The sequence below is a fragment of the Meleagris gallopavo genome, chromosome 14, assembly GCF_905368555.1.
Source record: "Meleagris gallopavo chromosome 14, MGAL_WU_HG_1.1, whole genome shotgun sequence".
In the NCBI taxonomy this organism is placed as follows: Eukaryota; Metazoa; Chordata; class Aves; order Galliformes; family Phasianidae; genus Meleagris; species Meleagris gallopavo.
Window position 1 is genome coordinate 12285281 of NC_139417.1, and position 21580 is coordinate 12306860.

At 37.6% G+C, this 21580-nt stretch overlaps 1 protein-coding gene across 8 annotated transcripts in view; it reads right to left on the reverse strand.

Moving 5' to 3' along the window:
- The window catches only part of FHIT (fragile histidine triad diadenosine triphosphatase), a 512252-nt gene that overhangs the window by 270548 nt on the left and 220124 nt on the right, over positions 1 to 21580 (reverse strand). The gene's annotated exons all lie outside the window — the stretch shown is intronic.

Sequence of the window (21580 nt, forward strand, 5' to 3'; positions counted from 1 at the left end):
TCCAGCTTTAGAAGGATCTGATAGGGACACTTCTGTCATAAGAAATCTACCAGCGATTTTCTTTTAATCACTATTTTCTTTTAAAATAAAACTTTGTTTTAAAAAGCATTTTAGCAACTCAGAACTGAAATGCCTTTGTTTCAGCACAAAAACCCTGCTCTCTGATACATCAAACAGTAACACAAATCCAGCTAGCATTAATAATGATGACAGTCAGCATCCGTTCAAGACAGCAATTAAAATAATGTTATCTCCTGAGTTTTAAGAGCCACTTTTACTTATCAGGAAGGGACTTCATATATACACTGATATACAGATGGCACTTTAGTTCTTATGAAAGAAATAGACAAATACCTTTCAGAAGTATTCAGAATCCAACTGGCAATTTCACATTTCTATTCCCCAGAGAACTGCCTGTATCTGAAGATCAATTACAAAACACATGCCTATCAGATCATGATTACATCTACACTTTCCAGTAATAAAAATCAAACTGCTTCTCTGACAGGCCCACATGGGTCAGAGAAAAACCTTTAAATCACAGCACTGTGTCCCAGGGCCCTGCTCCTCCACTGAGGGCAAAGAGTGGGACATGCTGAGGTGCTGCAACAAAGAGGAGGGTCAGGACCCTCCTATGTTTGCCCAGGCAAGCAAGAAGCACAACGTGCCTCAGCAATGTAGGAGATAGGCTGGGTAGCACAGGAAGGCACGAGGAGATATTGCCTCCGGAGCAGCCACGGGGATAGGCTGGGAAATGAAGTCTGTGAGAGATGCCAGTGTAAGGACAGGCTAGAAGCTGATGCAGCAGATGGTTAACATTTAACTGCATACTAAGTATTTAGAGTGGAAGGTATTTATTGTCCTCACCAAAATCAGAGGAGAGAGCAAAGCTGGGACAGAAAACCAACTTCACGGACTTGAACAGAAGTCCATTTTAATACTGAAGTTGCAATTTCAGTTTTAAAAGGCAATCTATACTCAGTATGAAATTCAAAGGGCTTACGTTTACCATCTGCACCTCTATTATCAGAAATCAGGTATTTGCTCAGTAATGCTTCCATTCCTGTCTTCGGTTCCAACCAGGACTGGTTGAAGGCTATGACCATCTGGGTGAAGGAAACCTACCTGTGAGCATCACTCCCTATTCCACCCCACATTCTCTGCAACATAGCACAATTTCTGGCCATTCTGGCAGTTCTCAGCTGAGTAAGATTCATGGAAACTGTCTCTGGAAAGAAAATGAAAGGTGCACGTGGAGAGCCAGCAGCTATGCTGCCTGGTTCTGCTGCTGCACTGACACTTCCTCCATTGAATCCATTCATTCCCATCTTTTAAAAGTGCTAAAGCTACACTTGCACAGCTTAGAGCATGAGTGGGAAGCAGCATTATTCACAGCACAAAGAAGAGGTTATATACTTCAAGAAGTTAAAATATCACTTTCCTAAGAAAAAAAACTAGCCTGTGAGAGATCTTCCACTTATTGAGTGGACACTGAGCGAATGCCATTATGAAAGACAAGCAATTAGAAACACCAAGACTTCAATGAATCAGCAGAGATGTGCTGGTTTGGTTTACTTTACAGTTTGATTTAGTAATTAGCAGCACTTAAAAAAAAAAAAAAGAATAAAACAGGAGCTTGAGTGCCAGTGATGGCTAGAAATTTCAAGAACGTCTTCAAACTCCTGTGCTATTTACTGCTCATCCTGAGCAAGGTATTAGGAGTGAAATGAGTGGATTTTCAACATCATAACAGAAATGTGATTAAGACAGTATACTACAGTAGAAGAGAATCTGGGATTATGCACATGAAGTAAGGAATATTAAAAATTACGTGGGCACTACAGTATGACAATGCACTCTGATAATTATCTTTATTAGATAACACTGGATAAAGAGCCAATTTATTAAAAATTAATGGGATGGTACTGTCAACCATACATTACACATATCCATAAAGAGGATGTGGACAGCTGAATGTTAAATCTGTTGGAAATAATAGCAAAGTGAGGTAGAAGAGTGTGCCATAAGACATTGGAAATTGCGTAATAAGAAGACCATACAATAAAGAGCATGTGTGGGGGGAGGACACAGCCTAGCTGTGCTAGTCTGTAGAATCATACAAGGAGATTAAAGAAAACTAAACAAACTAGAATGGAAAAGTTTCCCTGGAATGGAAAAATTACTCCCAGAAAGTGTACAACAGCAAATAAAAGAACGCAATAAAAGAGAAAACACTGGAAAGTGGTGAACACAATAATAAGTGGCAGAGAGAGGTCTAATTGCAAAACAGATCTATTCATGAAAAGAAAACAATTTTATTGTGTCTTTTGATGAGAGCTCAACAATGCAAAGCATTAATATCACAGAGGTAGAATCAGTAATAGGTTTCAAAATACACAGATAAACCTTTTATTCAATCAGAAAAATGAAAATTCCATTTATACTGTTTTCTAATTAAGCAAGCTTCATTTTAGAGTGATTTGAAAATACATGATTCATTATTCTAAAATATCTTAGTTGTTTTTATTAGAAAATGAATGTGTGGCAATTTCCCTGATTTTGGATCTTAGGCACTATTCAGAAGACTCACATAACCGAGAATGATTATTTCTAAGGTTTCCCAAAAGCTCTAGTGTGGACTTCAGCTATCAGAAATAAACAACATAAATACCATTTGATATGTGCAGCCCTAAAAACAGCATTTACCATTCCAATATTTATACAGCAAGATACTTTCTGAAATGGTTTTGTTACCAAATGAGTCCTCCACAGCGCAACTGGGAATTAATGCTGCTTCATGGTGGCAATGAAGAGGAAGAAATAGAACTTCAAAGAAAAACTGTTTAACTCCAATAGAGATGTATTTTCATAAACACTCTCTTAAATCCTAATACTCCCAAGACCTATTCACAATGCACAAAGTTAAGCACATTCAAACGTTCCCATGCTTGCAAATCAAATTTCAACAAGCAGACTGTATAGAGAACCTACCTGTTTACCTATGAAAGCTGATTTCTTGCAGCCTGCTTTAGGACTGCAACAAACACATATCAATGCCATTTAAGAGCATGCAAAAAAAAAAAAAAAAACACCAGCAGAACTGTAATAGCTAGCTCGAAACCAATTTGAAAAACTGACCTGCATGGGGTACAGGAACAGCATTACTCGTATTAAGAATGACATTACAAAATGCACCTAAAGCAGGCAAAGGCTTCACTCATTTCTATTAAATTGAAATGAAGTTCTGAACCAGCAGCTCTAAGAATTACCATTCTGGCAGTGACCACAGCAACAACATCCCATCTCGCCTACAGACAACAGGCACAGGTATTTCTGAGCTCTGCAAACAGACTTTGTGCTTTGCCCTTCCAAGATGAATTCAGCTTTTAACTATTACTGCAATACAAGTTCCCCTAAAAACATATAGGTGCCTCTCATTTAACCAGACACCCTGGGCAGAGTCTGAGCCATGTATCCCACCATTTTGCTGTTGTCAACTTCTCACTAATAAAGTCAGGTGTTACAAGCTTGGTTTCAAGATGTATTTATCCTCGTGGTTAGTACAATAGTTCGATACTTCAAATACAGTTCCCTCAGACAACTGACAACCTTTTCACTCTAGCATCTTCTAACGACAGCTCTTTAGAAGATGCTAGGCACAAAAAACAAGCAGGCTAATAAAAAGAGAACTTAAAACACCTGTTTTGAGTTTGGGGGTAGGAAAGGCCCCTAACATTTATGGCTCTAGAATAGACCACTTCCATGCCTCAAAGATCCTTGTGGATTATAAAAGTGGAAACTACTAACAGAAGAGGAATTATTCACCACATTATTAAACATGACAAAAAGCTTCTGTATCGAAGCTTAAAACAGGCTATTTAAGATTCCAGCAATCCCTGGGACTTTGGCAACAAAAATGTTCAAAAGCCTTTTATAGTTGCTGTCAGATTTATGTAAAGCATTTGAGATTCCTGTGAACTTATTTATATAACAACCTAAAACTTCAAGCCAACTTGAAAGTCTTTCCATTCTAATTATTCAGAATTAGAGGTGCTGTACAAAAGACTCACAATGTTCTTTCTCTACCATCTTCTAAAATGATGGCTAGCCAAACATCTACTTTAGGTGAATGCTTTATGGAATAGTTGTTATAGTTGATGAGCTGCTTCGTTCGCTGTGAAATTTATTTGGTGAGATGTTTTCCTGTTTTCTTTTCAGAGACAACAGGGAAAATATCACCTTATGCTACATTCAACTTAAATTGACTGCTCACATTCTGCCCTACTCATCTCACAATTATTTCTTAGGAGAATGCTGCAGTACACTAAAAAAAGTTTCCGTATGTTTTCAGAAATACAGCACTAAAATACTCCCTGCAGTCAGGCTGAGGACAGACACCAAGATTTCATCAGGAACTGAGGCCCATCTGACCTAGCTGCAAGGCACAAGTCATTCAGAACTACTTGCTTTATATCCAATAGACAGATGGGCACAGTGAGCAGCACTGCCCTGTCACCACTCAGGGTAGTTCCTTCAGCTACAAAAGGAAAAGCAGCATCTGCTGTAAATGCACCAAGCATCTCCGGCATTGTCCACACCACAGTTAAAGGTCCCCATGGAAGCAGCACCAGGCCGTGGCCTAATTGGTTCTCCATGATGCTCTAAGTGGTGCTACACAGTAAAATAGCCACTATCTCAAGAAGTCATTCCAGATTTAACTTTGACATTCTTTGAACACGCTTTTGCTTTCACTTTCTCTTGCCAAAAAGCTCTCAGTGCCATTTCTTTTCTCCCCAACTCAGAATTTGCTTCTCCCTGCCATTTTGCTGTTTCAGTGAAACTGCTCAACTCTCTCCTGTTCCAGCTATCAGTTTTCTTCTTTTCTCATCCTTCACACCAGCACTTCCCATCTGCACAGGCTGTGCATACTTTCAAACATAGAATTGTCTGACTTTTTAGCTCCAGTTTCCTCACATAAATGCATCACTGTGGTGTCTGCAGCTTCAGAAAACTGTACACCCAAGAAGAATTAAGTAGAAATCCTAGAAGACTGATATTCCATAGATACACTGTTGTGAATTTCAGACAGAGTGAAAGAGCATTTACCTGTGTTGTCTGGGCTTTCAAATTATTGTCAGAACTGGTCAAACTGTTTTATTCTTGCATCTCTAAAACCACTCAATGCCTAAATGATGGAACTTTCACAGCAGTGCAGAACCTCTACACAAACATACATAGATCCTGACCATTATTACTTTTTTAATTACTCTACTACTCATTTAACGCTAACTTATATGCATTATTCAAATCAGGAGAAAATTCCTAACTCAAATGTTATGATAAGCAAAAGTAAGTTCACAGTTCTTTTGATTTATCTGAATTTTGCCAGATCCAGAAATGCAGTCACATACACCTAAGGAGAAATCCACGTATACAGTACTGCAAGTCATAAACTATTTTTTTTGTTTTGTTTAGTTTGAGATTTGTTTTGTTTTATAATGCTGACAAGCATGGCTTAATACCCATGGATTGTTATAAGCCAATGTGGCTTCCTGTGTTTCTTTCATATAGGATTATTCCATATACATTCCGGCTGTGGGATTTTTATGGATTAAGACAGAAGCCAGCAGCATTCTTTAGTCACTGCTTTTGGCATTAAAACACCACTTTGATTGCTTTCCTTTTTTTTTTTTTTTTTTCCCTTTTTCCTACTTAATCATGTTTTAGACAGACAGCATCCAGATTTAACTCACCCAGGCTCTGCTTTGCCATTTCCCCTTTAGCCATTAGAGCTAGAGACAGAGGTTACAAAGACCAAGGTAATTTAGTATTTAGTTCAATGATGCCTGTGGAAAAATCCTGTGAACCTATGTTGAGATCTCAATGAATCAGCAGTGACTTATGATGCAAAGCCAGTGACTTAAAGAGGTAAAGTGTTCCTGAAGTCTTTAAGAGCCTATTAGCTATCAGAAATAAAACATTAATACCTCCAATACAAGTATCCTTAGGACATGCACAGCATATTGCAGGCCTTGGGTCAACCTCATATAGCTTATGCCTGTACAAAATCTGCTGAACGTGAGCAGGGTGCAAAACCTGCTCAGATAGAAAGCATAGTAGAAATAAGCACCTATGATTTCCCTTGTGTTGTTTGGATTGAGGCATGCAAAGCGAATCCTCGGCAACTTCTGGTACAAAGCTGGTGTTAAGTATAAACCTATTAGAAACCCGTTTGGAGGTAAAAAACAAAATTTACTTCCTAGAGTAGTTCTCATTGCCCATCTGTGTCCCCAGCAAGCTTTGAGACAATGATGTAGAAGAATAATCTCTTACACCCAGCGATCGGTGTTATCAAAGCAAACTGGAATCTCTTCTATCTACCATAAAGCTGTCCCATGAAAACTAGAGTTTTGAGAAGACATCTGATTGCAACCCAAAATGGCAAGGGTACATAAGACTTACTCCTCCTTGAAGAATACATGGCTTTAGTTCTGGCAGCAAAAGTATCCAGCAAGACTCACTACTCCAGACATATAGGAAAGACCTTCCTAGGCATGCTGATCATACATGCTTCTAGGAAGAGCTGCTTTCATGCCTTATGATCAGGAGTGATTTACTTCAGGGGATTCTATAATACTAAGATTGCTAATAAGATACAAAGCCTTTCACCTGTAGGTCAGCATCTTCTGCATTCTCCCCAACCTTATGAAGTTTGATCTGGCAACACACCATGTGCTCTGCAGCAACCACCGTTGGCTCCCACAGGCACCAGGAGCTGCTCAGGGCACTCAGCAGAGGACAAGAGTGCTCAGCTCCTGGGAGAACCCACCTTGTGCTGACCAAACATCAAGATGAGTTGCACAGCGAACATATGGGAAATATGGTGCTGTACTCAGGTTTATTCCTATTTTGTTTAAAAAACAACAACAACAGGCATCAAGGCTGTCCCATTTGTTGTATGGTTGAGGTTACAGATATAACTTCACTGGATAAGTTCAGGGCCTTCATCACTTCTGCAGCCCAGGAGAATTCAGAAACAACTAGAATCAGCTGGAAGAAAAATTTCTTTTACCTAGAAGTTATTGCATCTTTTTTAAGGGAAAAAGAAATGATAGATTTGTCCACTGTAACTATTTAACTCATCAATAAAACTAACATGTTTAATTTTGATTAAAGACATAAGGCATTTTAAGACAAAACTGCAATTATGACAATAAAATAAGATCTTATTCTGTATTTTAATCTTCAAAACTGCTTTAAAGTACACTGCAAGTCAATATTAAATTAGTTCAAAATATTCCTTGGTACTTACTATAGAAAGAAGTATTTTGATCAAATAATTATTTTCCACTAAATGGAAAAATTGTTTTGACAATATCATGTTTTCAGTGTAGAAAATGTCTTCCAGAAGTAACTTAACCTGCTCTAACGCTAGATGTATTTTTTCCAAATAGAGTTAATTTGACACAGAAGAGGCTGCTCTTCAACTTCCCCACTTTGCTGCCCTCTCCTCTGCAAGATAAACTCACTGTCAGAGCTGCCAGCACGGAACTATCAAAGAGCAGTTGGCATTAACCAGCCCAGCATTCCCATACAACAAAGATGTATGCTCGTGCACATCTGAGCTGCAGCAGGATTTGACTGAAAAAAGACTTTCCATGTCCAGAAATAAAAAATGCAATAGCATGTCTGATTTCATAATTGCATTTTTAAGTGGAGAAATGTATAATAAGTTACAAAGCTACTGCCATCAGAGAAAAACAAAAATACATATAAAATGCCCACCACTATATCAGTTCTAGACTTGTGACTGTGATATTTAAGAGCTTTCTGCTTGCTGATATATATTCTGCTAGCTGTCACACTGTATTTCTAAATTGTTAAAAAAAACCCTTACCTATCAGCCCCTAAGGCATTCATTTTTCCCTGGACTTTATAAAAACTAGAACATGTTTCCGTGATATTTCTTTTACAATAGGAGGCCTGTTAAAAACAGCATCATGAATATTCTAGTTATGACAGATATGAAAGGACATAATATCCAGGAAACAGGTCTTTCTTAACATATTCATGAAGAGGTCCTTGTCAATCACAGCGAGTGAATTGAATAAAAAAGTAAGACTGAGTCTTTAGAGGATACAACTGAGTTTTACATGCTGGAGATATAAAGACTGAAGTGAGACCGGGTTCCACTAACAAGATTCCTGGCCTGGGGTGCCTTTGTGAAATTATTCAGAAACCTGCCCATAACAATATTTCAGACTGCAGCTCTCTCGTCTGCTGTTGTGCTCTGTGTGGGTCCACGTGCTGCTGCCACACACTTAATGGCATCTCCCAGCTGGTGCTTTAAAGGAACGTCTCCAGCTGCCCATTCATCTTGGAGCTTCAAAATAACATCTTGCACCCCTGCCTTTTTTGGATATTAAGAAATTTACCTCTTGAAATCTTCTGGAAATGAGAAATAAATGGACAAATGACTGGAGCAGCAGAAACCCAAGGCTTCTTACATATATTTTATAGTAATAGCAACATTGCTTACTATTTATGTTCTGTTATCAACTTGCTCAGGCATGGATTGTTAAACAAACTTCTATATTAAAAAAGTTTTTCCTGCCTTTGCTACTTCTCAAGCAAGTACAAAGTACAATATTAATGATACAATATTAATATGATATGAAATAGTCACTTTTTCCAAAGACATATTGAAAGCTAATTCCAAGCATTTATAATACATGCAACATCAGTTTGCAAAAAGCCAGTTTACTAAGATTATCAAACAAGCACACCTCTAAAACTATGCATCATTTTCTTAAGTGAAGCCTACGGAAGATCACTTACTGCAATAACGTTAAAAGTGCATTTAAAAGGCTGTCTGTTCTTTCCCCAGTTGCCATTTTTGCATATAATATAATTACACACAACTGAAAGTTATTTTGTATGAAAATGGTAGGTGTCCCAAAACTCAGGTATAACTAATACATCTATTACTTAAGTGAAATGGAAATAAAACCATAATTAGAATGGGTTGATAAAACAAGACAGCCTGGGTTTCATGGCTAACCACAGCTGGCAAGCAGAAGTAGCCTAACTCTTACAGTGTTCTCTTACACCAGCCTAAGTTTCCAAGATGCTGAAATTACCAAAACAGTTTGCCTACAAAATGCACATACTTTCTTCTCGTACAGCTTCCTGCAGGCACTCCAAGTGCTTGTTCAAGGACCTCTTTTATTTACTCATCCAGCTGAAGATAAAACACTTTGTTTCTCCTACATTTAAAACAAGCTATATGAGACACATCCTGAATTTTAAGAAGAGCATCAGGCAGTCAGATTGCATCAACAGTGAAAGAGGAAATACAGGTAAACTTGCAGCCCAATGCAAGCAGCAAAGTAAAGATGCATGAAGTTGCAATATAACTGCCCAGGCTTTGGCAAGGAGATCTGTTGTGCAAGTAATGCACTAATCTGAATATGAAAGTGAAACAAAAGAAAGACAATGCTGAGTGAATGCTAATCACCTAAGTTTGAAACAGTTCACTAAGTTCACAGCAGCCTTCAAACTACAACTAACAAATGCAAAACCACTTTGGTTAATGGGAATATGTGGCATTTCACAGCTTGACTCCCGTTGTGGAAACAGAAAATATCAACAGACCCAGTTTTAGTGACAGCAGTCAAAGTATTTTCAGGTAGGTCAACAGGCATACAGAGAAAGAAGAAATGAACTCACCCAGATGATGGAGGGGCCCTCTGGTTACACAGTACTCCTCAGGAAGCAGCCTAGGTCCAGGTTCAATAAATGCTTTCCCCTCAGTGCCTAGCTCTTATCTGAGCCCAGGGGGCCTCCACCCCTTCTGATTAAGCAGGGAGCACAGGTGCAAACAGTTTGCCCATGTTCCCTGGGCCAGGCACACCCCTTCACCAGGTGCTCAATCATTAGTTCAAGCTGTGACCTGTCGGTTCCCCTACAATAACCTTCATAGATTCAGTGATTACACCCTTATTACATCTTACTGCATCTGATTCCAACTCTTCTGAAACACAGAACGTAGGGTTCCATGTCTAGGCACCAGTAAAAAGCTGAGATTTGTCAGCCTTTACTGCAGGGACGCCTTTAAGGCTGCAAGTATTTTTTGTTGTTGTTGTTTTGACTGGGAAACAAAAGTAGCAAGAAATAATACCACACAGCATATAACAATCTGACAAGCAGGTTACTGAAGTCGTGTGGCACAACACCAAACTGCCAAGAGACTTTTCTAAACAGAAGCATCTTGGACTTTTCTTTCCACCTGCTTGTGGCAGGTACCCTGAGCTGCAAACAAAAGTATCCGCGTACACTTTAGACTTCATACTCCGTTTGCAAGGTATCAGTGGATTGTCAAATTTAAACAGCAACGAAAAAATAGATCTGTCTGGCATGCCCACATCATGATGGCACCGCATTTCTTATGTGAGTCACCCTATTGGAAACAACAACGGATATACAACTGACTAATATTAAAGTCAGGGCTGAATGAAGCCCCAACCTGGTTTCAGTCCCTTCTTGTGTTTCTGTGTAAATAAATGCCCAGGCTTTCTGTGCTGCAGAGGCATGATTAAATCATGTTTTAATAGTATAAACACGTGCAAGTACAGCATCAGCATGTACCAAAGTGAAAACCACGAGAATAATGAGGAACCATGCCTTGAAAACAAAACAAAATAGATCTGAAAAGTATAAATGTTCTGAGCACAGAAGCTATGTATTTAATACTTTTCTACTGGGAGTCTAAGTTGCTTAACCTTTGGCAAATTTGATTCATTAGTGCATTAATTGACAGTTGTTTCCTGTTCTAAGTGATTGTTTTGTAGTTCCATTATGTACTGTCAGACAACAGCACATGATTAATTACAAATAAACCAAGAATTAACTTTGCTAACAACGGGATATTTCAAAGCCTTCTACCTTCAGGAAAGGAAGTCTGCTACTCGTGCAGCTGTGATGATTTCTGGAGCTTCCTCCACAGTGTTTCAAACACTGTTCAGCTGCAGTGCTCTCTTGAGATTGTGGCTTACGTGAGAGGTTGAAATAAACAGGCTCTTTTCTATTTTGTGCCTAACAAATTGACCCCTTACACGCACAAAGTCATCTAGCACTCTTAGTCAGTGCACAAAGCATTTATCAAACAAGAACTTAAGATCACGTATGGAGGACAACAAAAGATGAATATATAGCAACTTTAGAGACCTTCAGCATGAAAACCAGGTCCAACAGAAAGCTCTCTCAGCCCTATAGACTTCCAAAGAATTCACTGATCAATAGCGTGAAATTAAGATACTTGACTTTGCTGTCAATATAATTATTATGAACTCCACTTAAGTGAACAGATTATTTATGGTCTCACTGCTCATCAGAAAGAATTGGAAACTTAACATGTTGCAGTACCAAAGATAAAAAGGAAAAAGGCTGGATAGGGCCTCTGAGAGGCTGTTTATCACTTACTGCAGCCCTAATGGCAGGAGTTCATCATGATTAAGAAGACACATTCTGTCTAAGGTTGAAACAGAGGCTGTTATACTTTCCCTTCCAAACCTGTTACAATGGATTTCCAAGGCTCATACACACACAGTTACTCAAACTGCAGGGCAAATAAAAGTCTCTTAATCAAAACCTGAACCTGAATTCCTTTTTAAGTGTTCTGACAAGCAGGTTACCTAGTTTCTTATAAGGGACATGAACTACAAACTCTTCTTTCTTTTAATAAGTTAGAAAGTTCCCTTCTGTCTGTATTTCTTTTGGGCTTATCTAAAAATTAATTTCAATAACTGACATTCCTGAAATTACAACAATAACTCCACAAACTGTTCTCTGTTGCTCTCATTTAAAGCCCATCAAGGCACTGGAATAGTTTGCTACATCTATTTTCAAAGGAATAGAGTCACTGTTACTTAGGAAAAGCACACTTCCATGAGCAAAGTATTCCTCAGCAATCCCAATAACATTAACAGAAAACAATTATAACATCTGTAAATTGAATCGTGGAAAACAATTGTGTTCTTCTATGTCATGAAAGATCCAAGATGGCTGCAAACTGCAGAAATGGAGACCGCCACATGTTTATTTTAAAACATGGAACACAGGGGTTGCATTTAGTCCTCTAAATACTCAGATGAAAAGCTCTGATACGTCCACCGTTAACATTTTTGAATGGATTTAATATGGCCACTATTAGGAACCACTGCAATTTTAAGTTTTGGCTTTTTTTTCCAGAACTGTCAGATTATATATACAAGAAAAACATTGCTTGTCTTGGTGTGTTGTATCATAAAAAAACAGATGCAGTTAACTGGATCCTTCCACTAAAAGCTGTTAAAATACATGCATCAATCATCATTTGGGGACAGTCAGTGCAACAAAAATAAAGAAAATCTGTACTTCAATGTTTTGTACAAAATTTTCTTTGTTAAAATAAAAATAAAAAACTATGAAAACACAGCCAGATGAACAAGCAAAGATCAATTGGAAAGTCAAAATAACTCATCTGTCATGAACTACACATTTTCAAATAGAAAATGGTAATGATTCAAATGTTTATATATATATATATATATTCTAGGGCAATTATTTCTTTTTTTAAAGTAGTTTTATTCAAAAGTAAGCTTAGTGCATAGCTGCCAAAAACTGCAGAAACAAAAGATCCTACATCTTTTTAATGTACAGACAAGGATTAATTATTTCAACTACCTTTAAGATGCAAATATGAGGTATTTTGCTAGCTGTATTTTTCATTATTATGTACCATTAAATATTATTTTCTAAACTAGTGAGAAACTATGCCGCATAATAAATGCTAGTACTGTGATCATCTCTACAACTCTTGCTTAAATTCTGAATAAAAGGACATTAGACAATAGCATCACTGGGACCACTTTCGTAACTATACAAGTAGAATTTAAAAAAGACAAAAAAAAAAGAGTAAATGAATCACATGTAAAAGCATTCCTTCTACCACCACAATATCCTTCTTTTTCTGACAAGATTTTTTCAAATAAGTAATGGTTTATTGCCACAAAGGACTAAATGCTCTTCAAAATAAATAAATAAATAAATAAATAAATAAATCCACTTTTTAGAAGAACATTGTCAGTTTCATTAAAAAATGTTAATCTAAAAAGTTTATTTTTAATATTCTCAAAAACACTCTACTTACACCCTTTCCTAATCCATTCCTTCATATATTTTTTCTAATTCACTGATTGTCCTGATTTGGGGATAATTCTCTCCAATCTCATCATCACACTTCCATGTAATAGCTCACTATTGACCTACTTAGGGTCAGATGCTGAGCCCAATAAAGTTAATCAAGCACCTTTCACCTGAAAGAGATATATTTGGGCTTTGATTAATCTTGAAAATTACCTTTTTTTTTTTTTCCCTTTTATTCTTTTCCCTAGCACTTGTTGTCTTGAGTTGCGTTTCTTCTTTGTTGCCTTGCTTACATGCCTTCATGCTCAACTTCTCTCTAAAATCTCCCAAAGTGAAAAAGAGGATGAAGACAGTGAGCCAGCTCATCCACTGAGGCAAGCTAAAACTAAGGCTTGTGGGTTAAGTGTATTTTTTTCAAGGTATCTTTGTAAAATTCTAACAGTGACAGGCAAAGATAGACTACTCCACTAATTTTCAGAAGGAACTTACACCAACATGAGAACCTCCACACCTGGCAGCGACTTCAAAAACCCAGAAATGCAGGTCTTACTGGCTACCAGTCATGGAAAATTACCTTTGTCCCAAAATGACTTTATGATACATGCAATAAAATTCAGCTTAAAAAGTCAACATTTTTAAAAATGAAGTGTTTATGTATATATTTTAGTTGGTTTAAATCTCTTATGCCTAATGATTAGGTACACTATAGGAGGCACGCATAATGAACCACCTGTTCATTATATTTCACTACTTTGTAATTATTTCATATTTTTTGGTGTAATTTAAAAACTACTTTTCTAAATTTGAAGAAATCTGTGCTTTTTCAAAAGATGATTTGGACAAATGAAGCAGCAGATGTATTAAAGCATCAATTTGTTGTAATATACAACTGATAGAATTTTTCGTAATTCCGTTTCCCAAATCAGCTACAGAACTTAACCTTGTGCTTTCTCAGGAACTGTCAAGAACCAGAGAGTGAAAATATAAAGAATGAAGTATTAAATAAATGGAATGAAACAAAACAATGCATTGTGCATGATGCAGAATCACTCCTTATCTTTACAGCTGACATTCACTGCTGGCAGGGAACAAGTACCTTGAAAAGAAAAGAGTCAAACCAACCCCTGCTGATTTCTTCTGAGCTTTCAATCCAGCTTTGGGAACAAACCCAGTAGGTCAATCCCCTCTTTGGGCATTTTGCAATCCCTGTGAAAGATTTGCACTGAGTATGGGCTGCAGGAGCTCAGTGGAACAGAAGGCAACAGACAGTTGGGGGTCCATGAGATTTAAAGAACCACAGTTACAGCTCATGCTTACAGGAGAGCCCACGTCCTTCTGTATGCATTCAGTTTGAGTTAAATTAGCATACATAAAAAGATACGTATACAGAATCCAGGAAATGACTCCATAACCCGCAGTGTAATTTTGGTACCATTATAACAAGTTTGCTCTTTTTTAAATAGCAGAGGGTTGTTTGTTTGCAAAAACCACAGTGAGCTCAGTGATACCATGATAGCTTGGGGAACACTGGAATCCCCTTGGCCATTTGCAGCTAGACATCAGTGTTCATTCAGTACAGCATCCCAACTGCCACAATACCTAGACACTGAGGCCCCACTCAGTGCATGCCACTGCCAGGGCATCATAGTTTATTCTGCTTGGATGCCAGGAACAAGAGAGAAACAAGGACAAGCCATGTTTATAATTCTAGCATGCTCTCACTAAGAGCTGAAAAGTCTGACTCGTAACTTGCCTTAACACTTCCCAGCAGTTTTGGAGAATCAGTGGTTAGAGGAAATGTTTCCCAAGATCAACTGTTTGAAGCTATGTGAAGTCTTAAGGGAACAGAACTCATCCTCACGACATTAAAGTTATATCCCAACATCTAACCCACTCTAAGACCATAACATAATTGTCCTCTATTTCCATTCAAACCATTAATGACAACCTAGATATCACCAGAGCACCTCATATTCCTTTATTACAGAAGACACTTGCCTCTTTAAGGCAGGAACTGTATTATTTCCCATGAGCAGCTAGCACACTGCATACATAATGGAATATATACAGAGATACAAGGAACGTGGGGCCCAAATAGCTAGGTATCTTCCCTGTGTATCTGTTACGATTATCAAAATCTGTGCAGTCAAGTTATACAGAGAAAAGACAATTTAACGAATTTAGATCCTCACTACTGCACAGCAAAATGTTTAAGTAAAACATGCTTTAGGGAAATATTTGGCTGTCCACTCATTACAAAACAAAAAGTTGCTTTAGATTCTCTTTTTAATACTAAATAGTGGAGTAAACTTAAGCTTGAAACTGTTCAGCAAATTCATGCTTTAGCTGCTGCACTGCTTATTTTCTCAGGGTAAGTAGACGCAATAGCAAAACCTGGTAATACAATTTTCTATTTTAGCTACTTATTTAAAGAAAAATAAATACAGATAGGTTCTGGAGAATTGACAAAACAGGCAGGTTAGACACCAAAGGAAAAAAAAAAGCCTTCTCCCAATGTCCCAGTGTAGTCACAAATAAACATTAATATAACAAAATAGATTTGTGTAGCGCTGCTTTGGAGTCTCCACCACCAGAGATCTATAGAAAAGGTTAAACAAACATCAGAGAAGCAGAGCATCAGCATAACCCAACACAGGCTGATACTGCCCTGGGATAGCAGGGCACACATAAATACCTTCTGAGAGACCTTCAAGCCTATTTCTCTGTGATTCTAAATTGTGCTTGTGTGTGTTCTTCTCCACAAAAGGCAAACCTACATAGCCCAAGAGAAAGAAAGTGTTTTGATTTCAAGATATAAAAGAAAGTATGTCTGGATGGGTGGAAATGGGAAAGGTTACGAACTTCAAATACAACCAAGAGGATAGTCAGATTTTCCAACACAGGTTTGAATATGTTTCACATTGTTGCACAACTCTTAGATATAACTTGTGAAAAAGCAGCTTGCTTTTGGTTCATCCCACACATGAGATCCTGTATGTTACAAGCTGATTTTTATGTGAAGTTGCTTCTGTCAAAAAAATGAAGCAGAGCAAAGAGCATGGGTTCTTTCATGCAGTCACATTTCTACTTCTCAATGCAACAGTACATCCAGTTATGAGCAAACCACGTGTAAGCAAAATATTTCACCTCATTTGGTTTCATGAGAGCCTCCACATCACAGCAGCTGATGCACAAAACACAGCTGCCTGCATTGCCAATGGCCTCTCCTCACCAGCTATTAATATTTATGCACAGAAGTTCGGTAGAATAATTTTTTAAAGTTTCTTCGAGCAAGGAAGAAAAGAAGGAGGTATAACAGGAAATCTCCAAGAGGTAGGAAGGTACACATGAGGTTTTTGCATCTCTGCCTTTAAAGTGTCCATCAAACCTTCCCAGAGACCAGAGGGAATTTTTCCCTGAGCATTCGGAGCAGCAACCCCAAGCTCCACAGAGCAACACTGGAATTGCTCTGCCACAGCGGAGGCTGAAGCCTCTCAGGGTAGTAACAGTTTAAGATATTATTCCTGTATGATTTCTAGAGCCAGAGACTGGTATAAATTAGACATGTCATGAGAAATCTGAATTATGTGTTGCGTAGTGCAGCAGAGGGTAATATACAGACCTTTATTATGTAATAAAACAATTGTGTGCTGGGGAGATATTTATGGCATAATCCTGTATGTCCTCACAGTACTCTTTGGAAACATATAATTTAATACACACTGTACATTTTGTCTGTGTGTTTACATTTAAAGTAATGCAAACTTTATTCTCTAAAATCCTAGTAATATATCTGGATAGGTTATTGCGTGGTATACTGGTAAGCACTGCCAGAAGACATACACTCTTGAAAAAGGCCACTTACTACTAGTAACTCGTTCTGCATATTTCTTTAATCTTTTGCTTTTTAAGTTAGAGCCAGCTTCCCAAATGCTTAATGAGTAGTCTCTAAGGCTTTAATTTTCAGCCAATCCTAACTTTATTACAAAAGTTTATCAAGCTATAAACACACTACTTCACTACGCTGTCATGTTTTTATAAAGTAGTTTATAAAAGGTGACATCTGGCAAAGAGGCAGATCTATAAAAATCATGCTGGTGGATGTAGTGTCATTTTTTCTGCCATCCTCCCAGAAAGAGTAATATTATTTTGACACACACATTCATCCCCACTGTCAAGCTTCTATTTTTATAGTTAGCTTACTGCACATATCCTTAAGCTATACAAAACCTTTGGGCTAATGTAAAGAATGACATTTCTGCATATTTATTATAACACTTATTTTAGGAGTTGACTTTGCCTGATAGGATTTTTCCAAGTACAATGTCATTTTCATGACAATACGCTTTGTTCAGAAACAATAAATAAAGATGCACAATAAGTCATGAAAGGCCAAATATGCACGGACAAGTTTATAGCAGCTCAGCTTAGCAAGCCCTACATTTGTCCTTCTTTAATATTTTATCAGGTGTGTGAACCTTATGCTGGAGTTTGGTACAAACTTCAATGCACAAAACATAATGAAATCTCTCTAGGACATTATAGACTCCAGCAGAGTATAATTTTAATGCTGTGGAGTTTCTCGTTCTGACATGTTGGAGGATATTTTCATTTGAAGAGTTCAGCTTTTTCTGTGCTTCTGTTGGCTGAAGCACAGCCAGGATATAAGCAAGTGAAAAATCACTGAAATCAGGAGACCAAGCACTTTCTGTGATTTAATTACAGCAAATAACTGATTAATAGGTGATATCTGTTAGGTTACCTATCGAAGTAGATTTTATGAAACCGAGCACACTGCAGACATACTTTCATCTGACTGTGCATAATGACTTGCTCTTTCCAGTCTCCTTCAATACAATGGATATTTTATTTTTTTAATTTGATGTCTACCATTATTCTGCTCTGCTGAAAGCTATAATTCTAAAATGCTTAGATTTCAAGCACATTCACTACCCATCAAAAGACTTTTGAATGCCCTTTCCCAGGATTTAAATAAGGTGTAGAAGTGTGCATTCACACCAACAACCCCAGGAACTATAATTGTTTAACTGCTTTTGAACACAACATTGATGTAGACAAAGCCAAAAATAGGAGCAGGAGTCCATTAACAGCAGAATTATTCCTCCACCAAAAGGGTTCAATATGAGAACGTTCCTGAGCAGAGATCATTACTGGCTTCTCACTAAATGACAATCTAGGTTAGAAGCAGCAGCTGATCCTTCAAACAGAACACTAAGTTTGAAGAATTTGATGACAAATATTTTGCATTGTATTTTAATGCTGTATTCAAGATGTAGAATCTCATAGATCTCCTAACAAACCAACATCCCCTCTGAATTGTTCACTGTAATTATACAAAAGATCAAGACTTGTTTAACTTGATTGTTTCAGGTCAAAATTAAGAATTTGATACAGTTTTTATTACTGTTGCTGTTTTCCTTTTGCAGATACTATTTCCAGATGCAATTAACCATAATATCTCAGTCTCTAAGATCCCAGTTTCGCAGCTGCACATGAATAGTCAAATCTTCGCATCCGTGTGATGCCCCTAAAATCTTCAATTACCAAATCAGGGACTATTTTGCTCTCTAATTAAAATAACTTCACTTAGAGCCATGTAACAGAAGATCCTCAATTGCACTAAGCCTCGAGATTCATAGCACCTCTACCCTTACCTCACACAAAAGGGCAAGAGACAGTAATGCAATAGGAATCCAGCAGCTAAGGGGGTGGAAGTAACAAAACTCTCCCATTAATCCATCCTCATATCTGTTCCTTTTTTTTCCTTTTTATATGCGGTCAGTGGTTAAAAGTAGGTTCTTCAGAAATACAACTAAACGCTTAATTGTACTGATGTACACATTTACATGCTGCTTTCCATCTTGCCACACTACCTTCACAAAGTGTAGTCATAGCTAATTGATGTCTACAAGCTCACACTTCGACCACCATATTATATTTAGCACAGAAATCAAAACTCTGAAATGCTATTTACTGTATACATTTCATGTACACTTGCTGGGCACTTGGGAGAATCCACCACTTGCAATTATTCTGGCATGGCCAGGGGAATATCTCCCTTAAGCAAAAGTCTTGGACAATGTCCCTATCTTTTAATATCAGCAAATGCAAATCACCATGGTGTGTTTGGGTGTTAAAAAAAGGGCCATACACACATAAATGTGAAAAACATTATAGAGGGCATTCTGAAAAGACTAGATTAAAAAAAATACTTCGCTGAAGAGTCATGTAAATGCAATGCACTGGGAATGCTTTTTATAGATCTGATCTATTTTGATTAGTTTTGTGGTATTTTGTGAAGCAGTACACTGCAGTGTCATGGCAATCAAGGACTGGAAGTATTATTACCTAGAGTCAGCAATAATGAGACTAGAACCTTTAATTTCAAACTATAAGATAACACATTGATTAATAACCATGGGATGATTAGTCAATTCAAAACCGTAATGCACAATGGAGGAATTCATCTGTTATCTATTCTATGTAATTCTTCTTTCATCTTGGTGACTTTAAAAACAACCGAGGAAAATTACTGTCCCTCAGTAAAGGCTTTTGAATTTCATATGCATTTAATTAGATAACTGCCAGCCCAAGGACAGGAACCATGACAAATAGTTGTTCTTTTCAAATTAGAAGAATAGACTGTTCAATGAGCAGTATTGATGTTCTCTTGTACTGAGTTATACAAGAGTTCTGCTACCACTTCCTTTAATTTATCTAACCACCTTCAACGTTTAATGAGTTTTTTAACATGGTTTTAGTTGCACATGCTAGTTGGTCATTTTTTAAAAATGTTGCTACCAGCAATAAACCCACATAGACATAAACTCACAGCCCACCACAATTTTCTTGTAATTAGGTATGAAAGTGCAATTTACATGGGAAAAAGAGCGTTAGAAATTAAGAGGCCATCTTAATGTTAGTAGAAAAGCAACAGTTAATCCTGTTTAATCTGTTTAATTGCTTCAACAGCCATAATAATAAAGATTGGCTAGCTGTGAAATACTAACTCTAAAACAAAGGAGAAAGTTTCTGTGTTGTGGAGGGGGGGGTTGTTGGCTTTTTCCCCCCATTTCTGGTCTTGAGATGTTTTCTGCTTTTGGGGAATTGCAGTGGAAAGGGACGAAGGGAGTGTTGCTGCTGAATGTCAGATCTGAAATAACTTCTTCCTGAAAGGGTTAAGCTCACAGTATGTTTTACTTGACAAGTAAAACAGGATGCTTTTAAACATGACATACTGACACTCAATGATAAAATATTTCCCAATCTTTACACTGTTTTGATAATTCACTGTATTACACACAATCAAGCTGTACAGGTTTCAGAGGGATTCTGAGCACATCGTTTAGACTGACAGAGCAAGTATTCCAGACAATTGGCTCCCTGAGGGTCAAGACAGTGATGCTCAATCAGGATTCAAACGGGTCATAAACCCTTCATGGATCTCGCTCAAGTGGGTGGTGATGTCTCCCTGGGGCAGCTCATCATTTTCTGCTACAGTCAAGCACTTGTCATTACAGACAAACTCCCCGTCAGTCTTAGGCACTCATTTAATCGAGTCTTAGTGAGAACAGCAAATATTATCTGTGCCACAAAAACCCTAAAGAGACAAATATATTAATCATAACTGCTGTGATGGTAATTTAAGACTGTCTCAAAACTCTGCTGGTGGTTCTTACATTATGGCCGCTTTGCAATGCAGACTTAGATTTTCAAACCTGGGTGCTGAATTCAAGCATTGCCATTGGGGTCTAAGCCTCTCAAGACAAGTCAGCTTGAAGACAAGTGAGAAGAAAGGTGTGCCAGTGTAATCAGTTTCAGACACGGGGAATGTGGGGGTAGCAGAGTACTCCTGAACTATGGAAAGCTAGGTCATGATTCAAGGTCCTCATTTTAAGTACACAAAAAGGAAACTAGTCTTCAAACATACATAAATGCTCAGAATAACTCACAACATTTGCTTTTGCAACTGTTCAGATAACCTGGCATATAACCAAGACAGCCATAATACACTGCAAGCTTGAAATAAAAACCCAACACAATCCTGGCAGCTTGGAACACAACGTTTTTATTGTACTGTTTTCATATCTGATTATGCTCTTATGCAAAGAAAAGAAAGAACGAAAGAAAGAAAATGTTGTTATGTATTAGAAAAGGATCTTAATAATCTAACATTGGACTTGACTGGCTTTATAAAATCTTCCACTCAAAGCTTAGCAGAGGCAAAGGAAGGGGGCATGCTCCCTTTCCTATTGTACAACCACAGTACATTTGTATAGTCCCAAATCTAATCTAGGACAAAATCTCTGACTCGTAGTAAACAACTAATGTTTTTCAGTTTTACACTGCAGCTGAACACGTGAAATTCATTATT